This window comes from Morus notabilis, unplaced genomic scaffold (assembly GCF_000414095.1).
Source record: "Morus notabilis unplaced genomic scaffold, ASM41409v2 Scaffold748, whole genome shotgun sequence".
Classification (NCBI taxonomy): domain Eukaryota; kingdom Viridiplantae; phylum Streptophyta; class Magnoliopsida; order Rosales; family Moraceae; genus Morus; species Morus notabilis.
In genome coordinates this window covers 52,856-67,937 of record NW_010362182.1, presented here as the reverse complement: position 1 = coordinate 67,937, position 15,082 = coordinate 52,856, and the positions used below count along the sequence as shown (strand labels likewise).

At 39.0% G+C, this 15,082-nt stretch overlaps 1 pseudogene; it reads right to left on the bottom strand.

The window, feature by feature from the left end:
• Positions 1-8,648: 8,648 nt before the first annotated feature.
• On the bottom strand, positions 8,649-10,723 carry LOC112092181 (annotated as a pseudogene).
• Between the last annotated feature and the right edge of the window lie 4,359 nt (positions 10,724-15,082).

Here is a 15,082-nt window from a genome sequence, read left to right as displayed (position 1 = left end):
ATACATCCACCTCAAATGGATAGGTCCTCCTCGAATGGCTTCTTCTGACAAGTGCATTACTAAATGAACCACTACATAAAAAAAGGCTGGAGGAAAAAATGTTTTAACTTGCATAAAATAACAACAATATCCAGTTGGGCTCTCTCTAAATCACTCCTCCACAATGTCCTGGAACATATCAACTGAAAGAAGTTGCTCAATTCGGTGATTACATCGACAATTTCGGTAATTGCATCCCAAGTAGTTATGGTTCCCGGCGGAAGAGAGTTTAGCCAACTTTTTGCCTTGTCTCGAAGTGAAAACTAGAACAATCTCAGTCTAATGGCATCATCAGAAACACCATTGTTCTTAAAAGTGTCACAGATTTCCAGGAAGCTAGCAATGTGGGCGTTAGGGTCATCATTGGAGAGCCCACCAAATTGGCTAGATTGCACCATTTGGATAATAGCTGGTTTAATCTCAAAGTTGTTGGCTTGAACTGTAGGCCGCCTTATACCTGAAAGTGCCTCATTAACAACCGGCATTCCATAGTCACGTAATGCCCGATTGTTTACAGCTTGTTGTTGGTTGTCTCTAGCTCCTTGTTGATTAATGTCATTTTCTACTCTTCCGGCGCCGTCCATGGTTTCTTGCAACTATCTGATAGCTTCTCTTTTGTCCTTTCTATTCTTTCGACAAGTACGCTCGATCTCTGAATTGAAAGGAATCAAATTAGAACTTCCAGATCGTCTCATACACCTAAGAAAACGCCTGAAGAAAGAAAACACAAACTAGTGTAAATAAAAGAAAATAATTCCAAAGTAAAGTTAGAATTCTTAGTATCGATATTAATATTTGAATCAGTCCCCGACAACGGCGCCAAAAACATGTTACGAATTTTTGTAAACGCAAGTGCACGTTATCGTATCAAGTAGTAAAGTTCGTAGAAACGAGTATCGTCACACAAGGATTGACAGTCGAAAATCTCTAAATTAATCGATGCTCCCTTCCGAGTTACATCAAAAATTCCCTTAATTGCTAACCCACATGTGAATTTCAAACAATTAAAGAGTCATTAAGTTTTATGGATTTCCATGTAGCAACCACACCAACCATGCAAGTATATCCCTATCTTACATGCAATCAATGGAATTCAACACAATGATCGAAAAACATAAACATCCTTCCGGTTTCATGATGAATTAACTAATCATCCAATTAGTGGCCAATTAATTAGAAGCATTAAGAACAGTGATGAAAACTCAACTAGGACAAATAATTCTTTGATTGATATGATAACATAATTCAAAACATCATGATCTGGCTACATCGTAGCCCTAGAATAGGAAACTTAGAACATAATGAAAAGATAAAACATCTTAACAATATTCTTAAACATGAGAAGAGAAGAAGAAACTATTTTGACGAATTGAAGCAGAATTCCATTCTCGGGTAATTCGTCTTCTCTTCTACAGTAGAAAAGTTCTCCTTTCTCTTTTCGAAGTCTCAGCCTCACCTAATTGAGTCTAAAAATTCCTATTTATAGGTTCGGAGTCGTAATGGCACTTTTGGTAATTATTTAGAGATTAAAACATGAAAATCCCGAACTAGCGCCGTGGCTCTGCTTCAATGGCGTTGCGGCATCATAACACAGGCCTTCAGAAATTTAAAGTGGTGCCATGGCTCTGTCCCTGGGCGCCATGGCGCTGTTCGGCAATTTACAATTTACGATTTTCTTCTCCGTAGCGCCATGGCTCGACTTTATGGCTCGGCTCCTAGGCACTTTGCTCTCGGGTTTGTAGTACTGGAGAACTTGTTTTTGGCGCCATGGCTCCACTTTATGGCGCCTAGGCGCTTTGCTCTCGGGTTTGTTGTACTGGAAAACTTATTTTTCCTCTATCTTCGATGCCTAGGTGCCCCTTTACAAAGCCTTAGCGCCCATTCTTCAATTTTGCTCCAAAAATTCCAAAAATCACCAATGGACTCCAACTGAAACAAACCTACAAAAAAAAAAATTGAAAACACATAAGTAACTCCTAAAAACTCACAAAATAATGAGACGAGAAAACGAAAATGTAAACACAAATTCAACTCATCAAATTCCCCCAAACTTAAGATTTTGCTAGTCCTTGAGCAAAAGAAAATAAAGAAGCCTAAACTTAATGAAAATGAAATTCCAAAACAAGAGTGACGGTTTGCTTTGATTTACCAAATCAGCCTCAGAGATTTCACACAATAATAGCTCAAGAAAAATATCAAGTATTTGTGATTGTGTAGAATTTCAACCCAAATATCAACTTTCACCTTACCTTAGATTCCTTGAGTGTGTATGTGTATAGCCTATCACAGTCAACTACTTGCACCCAGATCAGTTTATGCTACCAAGTTAATTAAAATTTGGATCTCTTAGATTAAGGATAGTTAGAACTCCATATGCTTGCTTTCCTCATTACTCTCCACTAATGTAGACCAAACAAAACAAAAAGGATCATTAGGACTTAACTTGGCTTGTAATGTGTGGCTCGGGTTTAAAGGTAGGATATAGGATATAAACATGGCTCAAATCACCCAAACACACATAAGCATTCAATTTTCAAGAGCTTCTTCCAATATCAAAGAAAAACCCCCAAACCTGCTTTCACTTCCCATTGTCATCCGCTTTTCTTTTCATTTGATTGTCTTTTTTTTTTTTTTTTAAGATTACCACACCCCCAAACTTATTCTTTGACGTACGTGATCAAGAGATGTGGTACCTATACATATATATTCCTTCTTTTTTTGTTTTTTTTTTGTTTTTTGTTTTCAAATGAAGAAATACAATTCCAAGCTCCTCCCATCCTCCCCAAAATCAAATAGCTCTTTAATAATTATCTAGAATGTCCACATGCTTATGAGTGAAAAGGTAGAATAAGAGATATTATTTCAGGCTAAGGTTAAAACGTGGGTAACAAAGAAAAGGTTAATATGAGCTCAAAGGGGTGAACGAAGGGTATATTATGCACAGGTTGGCTAGAAAGGCTCAAACGTTCAAAAATGGCCTAAATCATATCCTCAATGTAATGTAGTCTAGGATTTCGCCTCGAGTAACAATTGAACAAGTTCTAGAATTCTTATGAGATCATAAGAATACATAAATCACATAAACTTTCTCTAAGCAAGCAATGCAATCAACTGCTCAAGGCTAAGTGCTCAAAATGTCAAGGAAGTTAGGCAAGGCAATCATCAACAAAAGCGTCAAGCACACACACAAACCACAATATTTATCAATTCGTCAAGAACTAGTAGAAAGCAAAACCAACCTCATCATAGGCCATGGTGTTGTTAAGCCTGACCGTCAATTTTCTTTTTTTTTTTAGGAAGAATAATTAAAACATCCCCCAAACTTAAACCAAACATTGTCCTCAATGATAAAATAGAAATTAAGTTCCGAGGACTTACCTGGGCGAGGGCTACGTCAGATGCCCTCACCGTCATCATCTCCATCTTCTGCTGTAGCTGGTGGTGAAGACGGTGGAAAGACAGGTGCTGGAGGTAGCAATGGATCCGGTGCTCCTGTGTATTGGCCAAGCATCTGAGCCAGTGCAGCTGTGGCCTCCACCTGCCAGGAAGCATAGTGATGAAACTCTCGGTGAAGCTGTTGGATTTCCTGAATGCAGGTCTGCTCTGCTTGCTCCAAACGAGCTACCCTCTCTTCAATGTTCAAAGTAGTATGATGGGCCCGATGGGGTGGTTGTGAGGAACTAGCATGTACGGGGTCCGGAGCAACTTCTTTCTCTTGGTTGTCCTCCCAGTTTTTGTAATGGATAATTGTGCGCACTGTAATGGCTGGCTTTGGTAGTTATTGCTCCTCTATGTCGGTCCAAGTCACTCTCGCAGAAGTTGTTCCCCGTATAGTCTTTAGAATTGATTGTTGGATAATGCCACCGACATCGATAGAGAGCCCTGTAAGAATGGAAAACAAAAGGATGGCCCGGTCCTTGTTGATCTCATAAAATTGAGTACTTGGCATCAATTTTGAGCAAATGAAGTAATTCCATGCTTTTCCCGCTCGAGATAGCGTACTCGCAGAAAAGTTGACCGGTTCCTCCCTTATTGTCATTTTCCATTTAGTGCCAGGCCTTGCCAACTCCCTTATGACTTCCTCATAATCGAAATGTTCACTAGCATACAAAGAGTAGCCATCGTCCTCAATGTTCGGGAGCTTGTAAAACTTGTTTATAGTAGAGCGATCAAAGGATACCGTTTTTCCTCGAACACACATAGAAAATCCTTTACGCTCATGTGCATTTGTATAAAATTCCCGAACAAGTGGTATAATTGCCGCTTCCGGTTGTGCGGTAAATTCTTGCCATCCTCTTGTTTCAATTTCATCATGGATTGATCCGCCCTGGAGCTGAAAACTCGGGAATAAGATTCTTCGAGGCAAGACTGGTGGTGTAGCGCTTTGCGACTTCCTTGCTGACAAATACTTTGTTGCTTGATGATGACGCGGATTTGGGCTTTGCTTTTCATGGTGGCATGTCGATACGAGAAAAATACCCAATGCTTATTACCGAACTACCAAAGCGCAACCCAGAATCTCCACTAACTCCAAGGATGACTACTCGTGAATTAAAATTTGCACTGCTCACAACAAGAGATCAACTAGGCAATTCCACAAACATTTCGCATGCACAGTTTTCTTCAAAAGAGCAACGAGACTCCAACTACCGTAATCACTCCCCACTTTAAGCAAGCACTTGGCAATAACCTCAAATTCATCTTCCACAATATCACAACCAACTTTGCACACAATGTAACAACACGAGACATAATTCTCACCAATTTATTTCAGTAATCATTCAACATCACAATCTTCAAGAAACTTTTCTCATGAATTTTTCCAAAGTTGCAAAAGGTTGAAAAGAGGCACTTACGTGAAGTCTTCAAAAGCGTGGAAATGGGGCTAGGCACTTACGTGAAGTCTTCAAAAGCGATTCCACAAACATTTCGCATGCACAGTTTTCTTCAAAAGAGCAACGAGACTCCAACTACCGTAATCACTCCCCACTTTAAGCAAGCACTTGGCAATAACCTCAAATTCATCTTCCACAATATCACAACCAACTTTGCACACAATGTAACAACACGAGACATAATTCTTACCAATTTATTTCAGTAATCATTCAACATCACAATCTTCAAGAAACTTTTCTCATGAATTTTTCCAAAGTTGCAAATGGTTGAAAAGAGGCACTTACGTGAAGTCTTCAAAAGCGTGGAAATGGGGCTAGGCACTTACGTGAAGTCTTCAAAAGCGTGGAAATGGGGCTAATGTTGTGCTTAGAAGCTAGCCCTTATGTGAAGTCTTCAAAAGTGCTCTCTCTCTCTCTCTTTTTTTTAAATACTGTTTTTTTTTTTTTTTTACTTTTTACTGGAAAAATAAAACCCGGGTTGCCTCCCGAAAGCACTAATTTTATAGTCTTCAGCCTGACTGTCTCAAAAATACTTCAACTCGGATCAGAGAGGGTGATGGAATATTTTGAAAAATCCATTCCACCCTCAATATATGCCTTAAGTCGTTGCCCATTCACTTTGAATCTTCTCTCTGCATCTTGAACTTCAACAGCTCCGTGAGGAAAGACTTGTACCACTGTGAAGGGTCCGCTCCACCGTGAGCGAAGTTTTCCTAGAAAGAGCCGCAAGCGCGAATTAAACAATAACACCTTTTGGCCCGGAAGGAACTATCGCTGGATGATGTGCTTGTCATGCCACTTTTTGGTGCGCTCTTTATACAACTTGGCATTTTCATAAGCTCCTTGACAAAATTCGTCCATCTCATTTAACTGCAGCAGTCTCTTTTCACCAGCGGCTTGTAAATCAAAATTAAGCTTTTTAATTGCCCAAAACGCCTTATGTTCCAACTCTACTGGCAAATGACATGCCTTTCCAAACACATACCGATAGGGTGACATGCCGATTGGTGTCTTAAAAGCTATGCGGTAGGCCCAAAGTGCATCATCGAGCTTTCTAGACCAATCCTTTCGTGAACTACTCACCGTTTTTTCCAAAATCCACTTCAATTCCTGATTGGAGATTTCAACTTGACCACTTGTTTGAGGGTGGTATGATGTTGCAACTTTATGCATGACTCCATACTCAGCCAAAAGAGCTTCAAGTTGTTTGTTGCAGAAATGCTTACCTTCATCATTAATGATTGCCCTTGGAGTTCCAAAGCGGGTGAAAATATTCTTTCGTAGAAAGTTCATCACCACCTTGGAATCATTTGTTGTAGAGCTACTGCTTCAACCCATTTGGAAACATAGTCAACTGCCACAAGAATGTAATGATTGTTGTATGATGGGGGAATGGTCCCATGAAATAAATACCCCACACATCGAATAGCTCAACCTCCAAAATGTTATTGAGCGGCATCTCATGTCGGCGAGAGATGTTCCCGGTCCGTTGGCATTGATCACATGCCATAACATAAGCTTGAGCATCTTTGAACAATGTTGGCCAAAATAAACCAGATTGTAGTATCTTTGTTGCTGTCCTATTTGCCCCAAAATGACCGCCATAATCAGAGGAATGACAATGATGGAGTATGCTTGCCATTTCTTCTTCCGGAACACATCGTCTAATGATTTGATCCGCACAATGCTTATACAAGTAAGGGTCCTCCCAATAATAATGCTTGACATTGGAAAGAAATTTCTTCTTTTGTTGGCGTGTTTGATCCGGTGGAAAGACATTACTTGCTAAATAATTTACAAAGTCTGCGAACCAAGGAAGCTTACCGGTGACAATAGAGAAAAGTTGCTCATCCGGAAAGGTTTCATTAATAGGAGACTCCACCTCATCTTGCTCTTTAGCATACTCTAATCGGGATAAATGATCAACCACAAGATTCTCGGTCCCTTTCTTGTCTCAGATTTCCAAGTCAAATTCTTGTAGAAGAAGAACCCACTGGATGAGTCGTGGCTTAGCATCTTTCTTCTCAATCAAGTATTTGATGGCGGAATGGTCAGTAAACACAATAACTCTGGTGCCAATGAGATATGACCGGAATTTATCAAAGGCAAAGACAACGGCTAATAGCTCTTTTTCGGTAGTGGCATAGTTGAATTGGGAATCATTTAAGGTGCGGCTAGCATAGTATATGGCATGAAAAACTCTCTCCTTGCGCTGCCCCAAAACTGCTCCAACCGCATAATCACTTGCGTCGCACATTAACTCAAAAGGTAATTCCAATCTGGTGCTATAACTATAGGAGCCAACACTAAAGCAGTTTTTAGTACTTGAAAGGCTTCAAGGCATTCCTCATTGAACTTAAAAGGAACATCCTTCATAAGAAGGTTGCAAAGTGGCTTTGTAATCTTCGAAAAGTCCTTGATGAAGTGGCGATAAAACCCGGCGTGGCCTAGAAGACTTCTCACACCCTTAGTCGATGTAGGTGGCGGTAGCTTCTCAATAGTCTCGATCTTAGCCCGATCAACTTTAATTCCCTTAGCAGATACCCGGTGGCCAAGAACAATACCCTCTTGCACCATAAAATGGCACTTCTCCCAATTTAGGATTAAATTGGTCTCTTCACATCGTTTTAACACAAGAGCAAGATTGGCCAAACAAGAATCAAAAGAAGATCTAAAAACTGAGAAGTCATCCATAAATACCTCAATAAAGCGCTCTACCATATCAAATAAAATTGCCATCATACACCGCTGGAAAGTCGCCGGCGCATTGCAAATGCCAAAAGGCATCTGTCGGAAGGCAAAAGTACCATATGGGCACGTAAAGGTTGTCTTTTCTTGATCTTCTGGTGCTATGGCAATTTGATTATAACCGGAATACCCATCGAGAAAACAGTAATAAGCATGGCCAGCTAACCTGTCTAACATCTGATCAATGAAGGATAAAGGAAAATGATCCTTTCTAGTGGCATTGTTGAGCTTCTTGTAGTCGATACACACCCTCCACCCGGTAATTGTTCTTGTGGGGATTAACTCATTATTCTCATTTTCAACGACCGTCATCCCTCCTTTCTTGGGAACAACCTGTACAGGACTAACCCATGGGCTATCAGAAATAGGGTAGATCATACCTGCATCTAAAAGCTTCAGTACTTCTGCTCTCACCACCTCCTTCATGTTCGGGTTCAACCTACATTGGTGTTCAATGGATGGTTTGTAGCTTTCCTCCATCAAGATTTTATGCGTACAAATGGATGGGCTAATTCCCTTGATGTCAGCTATAGACCATCCCAATGCAGTTTTGTGTTCTCTCAGCACCCTTAAGAGTGTATCCTCCTGTTCTTCATTTAAAATGGCAGAAATAATAACAGGAAGAGTAGGGGATTCTCCTAAGAAAGCGTACCTCAGATGTGAAGGCAATGGTTTAAGATCTAGGATAGGCGGCTTCTCAATAGATGGTAAAGGTCTAGGATTACCTCTTCCAAGCTCTTCAAATGGCTTCTTGAAGAAAAATGGTGGTGTAGCTTCCAAATGATTAATGCATTCCTCAATCTCCTGATTATTGATGTCAACAGATCCAACAAGACAAGCTTCAAGTGGCTCGACGGGGTAGTTAACTTGAAAAACTTTCTTAACACAATCGTCGACAATGTCCACCTTCAAGCAACTTTCTGCGTCATCTGGGTACTTTATCGCCTTTAAAACATTAAAAGTTACCTATTCTTCTTGAAATCTTAGGATAAGTTGCCCTTTCTACACATCAATAAGAGTTCTCCCAGTGGCTAAGAACGGCCTACCAAGAATAATTGGGATTTCTTGGTCTTCCTCCATATCAAGAACAATGAAATCGGCCGGGAAGATGAACTTATCCAATTTTACTAAAACATCCTCGATGATTCCCCTTGGATACTTGATTGACCTATCTGCCAATTGTAGAGAAATTGTTGTCAGTTTCGCTTCCCCCAAACCTAACTTCCGATAAATGGATAGAGGCATTAAGTTGATGCTAGCCCCCAGATCACATAGGGCTTTGTCAAAGAATGAGTTTCCGATGGTGCACGGTATAGTGAAACTCCCAGGGTCTTTTTGCTTAGGAGGCAACTTCTTCTGCAATATAGCACTGCACTCTTCAGTAAGTGCAACTGTCTCATACTCCTCCAGTTTTCTTTTGTTGGAAAGGATTTCCTTCATAAACTTCACGTAGTTGGGCATTTGTTCTAGAGCATCCGCAAATGGAATGTTAATATGCAATTTCTTAAACACATCAAGAAATTTAGAAAATTGCTTATCTAACTTTTGCTTCTGAAACCGTTGAGGATATGGAATCGGTGGCCTGTGTGGTGGAGGATTATCGGGGAAAAGCTTTGACTTTGGCTTCTCCACTTCTTTTAGAGGCTCGTTCTCAGTTTGATTTGGCAACTCTTCTTCTTTTGTTGGTTCATCAACAACTTCTACTCTGACAGGATCGCTTAACTCCTTGCCACTTCGAAGAGTTATGGCTTTAACATGCTCCTTGGGATTAGTCTCTGTGTTGCTTGGTAGAGAGCCTTGAGGACGTGTAGTGAGCATGTTTGAAAGTTGACCAATCTGGACCTCCAAGTTTCTAATAGACGCACCTTGATTTTGAATAGTCGTCGCTTGTCTTTAAAGTGTAGCATATGTTCTTGTCATAAACTGACTTATGTTAAAAGAAAGTTGAGCAAGAGCATCTTTTAATGACACCTTAGGCTGTTGAGGTTGAAAGACAGGGCTGGCTTTATCACATTTTGGTTATTCTTCCATGAAAGATTCGGGTGATTTCGCCATTCTGGATTATATGTGTTGGAGAAAGGACTATTTTGCTGCTAGTTGAAATTTCCAACAAAGTGAGCTTGCTCAGATTGATGAGGAGCAAATAAGTTACCAACTGGACATTTGTTACTTGCATGGTCTCCACTACATAGCTCACATACCTCCGGTGCAGTGTGTATGGCATTTGCAGTTAGTAAACCCAACTGCTTAGATAATGTGGCTACTTGAGCAGTGAGTGTGGAGAAAGTGTCAACTTCATGGATTCCAAATGCTCTCTTTGGTGTTGAACGTTCCACTGGCCACTGATATGCATTAGCAGCCATATCTTCTAATAGTTCATAGGCCTCTTCATGTGTCTTGCTCATGAAAGTTCCACCTGTTGCTGCATCTACAAGAGTTCTAGTTATTTCATACAACCCATTGTAAAAATTGTGCACTTGAAGCCAATCAGGTAATCCGTGGTGTGGGCATTTTCTCAACATTTCCTAGTACCTTTCCCATGCCTCATAAAGCGATTCCATGTCATGTTGAGTAAAGGTGGTAATGGCATTCCGTATCTTGGCTGTTTTTGCAGGAGGAAAGAACTTTGCTAAGAACTTTTGGGCCAAAGCATCCCGAGTAGTAATGGTTCCTGGCGGAAGAGAGTTTAGCCAACTTTTTGCCTTGTCTCGAAGTGAAAACGGGAACAATCTCAGTCTAATGGCATCATCAGAAACACCATTGTTCTTAAAAGTGTCGTAGATTTCCAGGAAGCTAGCAATGTGGGCGTTAGGGTCATCATTGGAGAGTCCACCAAATTGGCTAGATTGCACCATTTGGATAATAGCCAATTTAATCTCAAAGTTGTTGGCTTGAACTGCAGGCCGCCTTATACCTGAAAGTGCCTCATTAACAACGAGCATTCCATAGTCACGTAATGCCCGATTGTTTACAACTTGTTGCTGGTTGTCTCTAGCTCCTTGATGATTAACGTCATTTTCTACTCTTCCAACGCCGTCCATGGTTTCTTGCAACTGTCTCATAGCTCCTCTTTTGTCCTTTCTATTCTTTCAACAAGTACGCTCGATCTCTGAATTGAAAGGAATCAAATTAGAACTTCCAGATCAACTCATACACCTAAGAAAATGCCTGAAGAAAGAAAACACAAACTAGTGTAAATAAAAGAAAATAATTCCAAAGTAAAGTTAGAATTCTTAGTATCGATATTAATATTTGAATCAGTCCCCGGTAACGGCGCCAAAAACTTGTTACGAATTTTCGTAAACGCAAGTGCACGTTATCGTATCAAGTAGTAAAGTTCGTAGAAACGAGTATCGTCCCACGAGGACTGAAAAATATTAATTATCGAAATTGTGTCAATACTAACTTTATTTGAACGAAACAAGTAAGTGAGAATTTTTATATAAATAAATCTAAATAATCTAATTAACAATTTAAGTAATTATCAAAATTCAATATTAACAAGCTCTAGGGTTTCCGATTTCACCAAATCATTCCGCCTTGAATTGTCTATCTAATCAATCTTAAAGTATTCCCCTTAATTGACAGTCGAAAATCCCTAAATTAATCGATGCTCCCTTCCAAGTTACATCAAAAATCCCTTTAATTGCTAACCCACTATATTCCTATGTGAATTTCAAACAATTAAAGAGTCATTAAGTTTTATGGATTTCCATATAGCAACCACACCAACCATGGAAGTATATCCTTATCTTACATGCAATCAATGGAATTCAACACAATGATCGAAAAACATAAATCTCCTTCCGGTTTCATTATGAATTAACTAATCATCCAATTAGTGGCCAATTAATTAGAAGCATTAAGAACAGTGATGAAAACTCAACTAGGATGAATAATTCTTTGATTGATATGATAACATAATTCAAAACATCATGATCCGGCTACATCGTAGCCCTAGAATAGGAAACTTAAAACATAATGAAAAGATAAAACATCTTAACAATATTCTTAAACATGAGAAGAGAAGAAGAAACTATTTTGACGAATTGAAGCAGAATTTCGTTCCCGGGTGATTCGTCTTCTCCTCTACAGTAGAAAAGTTCTCCATTCTCTTTTCGAAGTCTCAGCCTCACCTAATTGAGTCTAAAAATTCCTATTTATAGGTTCGGAGTCGTAATGGCACTTTTGGTAATTATTTAGAGATTAAAACATGAAAATCCCGAACTGGCGCCGTGGCTCTGCTTCAATGGCGCTGCGGCGTCATAACACAGGCCTTCAGAAATTTGAAGTGGCGCCATGGCTCTGTCCCTGGGCGCCATGGCGCTGCTCGGCAAATTTACGATTTACGATTTTCTTCTCCGTAGTGCCATGGCTCGACTTTATGGCTCCTAGGCGCTTTGCTCTCGGGGTTTGTAGTACTGGAGAGCTTGTTTTTGGCGCCATGGCTCCACTTTATGGCGCCTAGGCGCTTTGCTCTCAGGTTTGTTGTACTAGAAAACTTATTTTTCCTCTATCTTCGAAGCCTAGGTGCCCCTTTACAAAGCCTTAGCGCCCATTCTTCAATTTTGCTCCAAAAATTCCTAAAAATCACCAATGGACTCCAACTGAAACAAACCTACAAAAAAAAAAATTGAAAACACATAAGTAACTCCTAAAAACACCTAAAAACTCACAAAATAATGAGACGGGAAAATGAAAATGTAAACACAAATTTAACTCATCACAATCCGCCGGGGTCAATGTGTACGCTGTATGTGGTTTCATCCAACGATCACCATCTTTATACAAATGCAATTCCTTACGTACCCCCATATCTTGTAAATCGAACCTTGCCTTATCTGTATCCTTAATTTTTCCGTCAATATTTAAAATTGTGCCAACAAACTATCACACACATTCTTCTCAATATACATGACATCTAAGTTATGACGTAGCGACAATGAGGTCCAGTAAGGCAACTCCCAAAAGATACTCTTCTTTGTCCAATTAAGCTCTCAGTAGCTTCAACATTTCATCCATGCATTCATTAGGTCACTTGTACAACATTTTTAGATGCATTAGTTTCACTAAGAAATTCAACGATGAATACTTAGCGCAACCCGGATACAATCCGACTTGGAGCTCGGATAAGAGATCTCTAAATTCATCGTAATACGTATCTTCTATAACTGTTTCTGTCTCACCCATTGTCTCATGATCATCACTAATCTCAGCCACATTTAGCACTGCAAACATCTCGTCAGCAGGTTCACTGACAACTGCAGCAGCAACACGTACTTCACCATGGTGAATCCATGTGGTGTAACTTGTATCAAAACCCCATCGATGTATGTGCGCTTTCATTGTTTCTCGTGGCAGCATCTCACGATTTCTACACTTGAGACACGGACAACTAATACCCCCGATTAAATTTGCATAATTCTTTCCAACCTCAATAAAAGCACACAAACCATCCCAGTACTCATCAGACAACCGGTTCCTTAAATGTATCCAACTCTTGTCCATTCGCATCTCCACTATGAAGAATTTATAAAGTTTTATCAAATTTTATGAAAATTAACACAAATTATTTTATAATAAGTATTTAACATTAGTTTATTTAATTATTTAAGTATTTAATTATTAATATAATCCAAATTAAAATTTTTATCTAATTTTTTTAATCATCACAAAATCATCATTAAACAAATTTCATACAAATTTCAATCTAATTACCACATATTTCAATTTCAATTCTAATTTACAATTCACAATTCTAAATTCAAAACCACAAACTAAATCCAAAATCTAAAATAAAATCACAAACCATAACAAAAATACCAAAATCAATTAACAAAATACAAAAATATTAATTCACAAAATCCAAACCCACAAATACCGGGAGTTGGAGAATGGTAAGGCAGCAAGGAAGGGAGAGTGCCGGCGGCCGGAAAATGGCGAGTGCGGCCGGAAAAGTGGGCGGCAAGGGGGAGATGAAAACTCCGCATTTTTGGACTTTTTTTCTCGACAAATGAAAGATTTGAGGAGAGAACGATATTTTTAAGTTATTTTCAGTATTTTTGGACGGTTTTTGGAGGTTTTGGACGGAGAAAATGAGAGAAAACGCGAGAGGCTCACCGGGAAAAATGGCGGAAGGAGGTCAGCGATTTCGTTTATGTAGGTGGTTTTTTGCGACGACATTATGTCATCGCAATTAATGTTAAAACGACGTCATTCCTCGATCACCTCATTAATATTTATGAGAATATTCTTAAAGAATATACCCGGGCTCATTTTATGCGATGACAATTTAAGAATGTCGTCGCAAATAATTTTAAGGAAACCGTCAAAGTTTCCGCCCTTTTTTTTTAGGAAAATTAAATCCCCAGTTATTTACGACAACATTATTAAAAAGGTCATCGTAACACACAGTCATCCTTGATAGAATTTTCTAGAACTATTTTTTGTGACGACACGTGTCGTCGCAAAAACAATCGTTCTGAAAATAATTTTTTGTGACAACACGTGTCGTCGCAAAAACAGTCGTTCTGAAAATAATTTTTTAGAACTATTTTTTGTGACGACACGTGTTGTTGCAAAAATAGTCGTACTGAAAATAATTTTCTTTAACGATTTTTTACGACGACTTTTCAATATGTCATCTCAAAAAATAAAAAAATATCTAGAACCTATTCGCAGGAAACTGCTAAATTTTCCGCCTCTTTTTGGCCACGTCACCGCCAGCTGTAACAATCAATATTTGCGGCGATATGTCGTCGTAAATAATGTACAAATTGGCGCCAAAACTGTTGGCACCAGATTGGTTTTGGCGCCAACAGATATTAGCGATAACATGTTGTCGACAATAACCCGTTCAATTTTAGCGACGACATGCTATCGTAAATATATAAATTTTGTGCAACGACATGTCGTCGCAAATACTTAATGCGACGACAAGTCGTTCAAAAGTTTTATTTTCTTTTAAGCGACGACATGCTGTCGCTAATACTATAATTTTAGCAATGATAAATGTCGTCGCTAATAATCATTTTTGTTGTAGTAAATTGTGAGAGAGGAATATCATTTGTGCGTGTGTGTTTTATTTAATTTGCTCAAATTGATATATGGGTGTGGGTAGTTACATGATTAAGTTCAACTCTTAGCAAGTTGTTTTCAGTTTAGTCGATGACAAGAAAACATTTAATCTTTTGGTTAACTATTAATAAATTATGTAAGTAGTCTTTGGATGTTCTTCATGTTTTAAGTGCTGCATTATTAGGAATTCCAATGGGAATCCCACCACTGATATTGGACCGTGTGGCTATGAACAGACAAACGACCACAAAACATGTATCCATAAACAATACATGATTAGCTTCAAAGTAAGTAGTCTAGGTTTTTTTTTTTTTTTTTTTTTT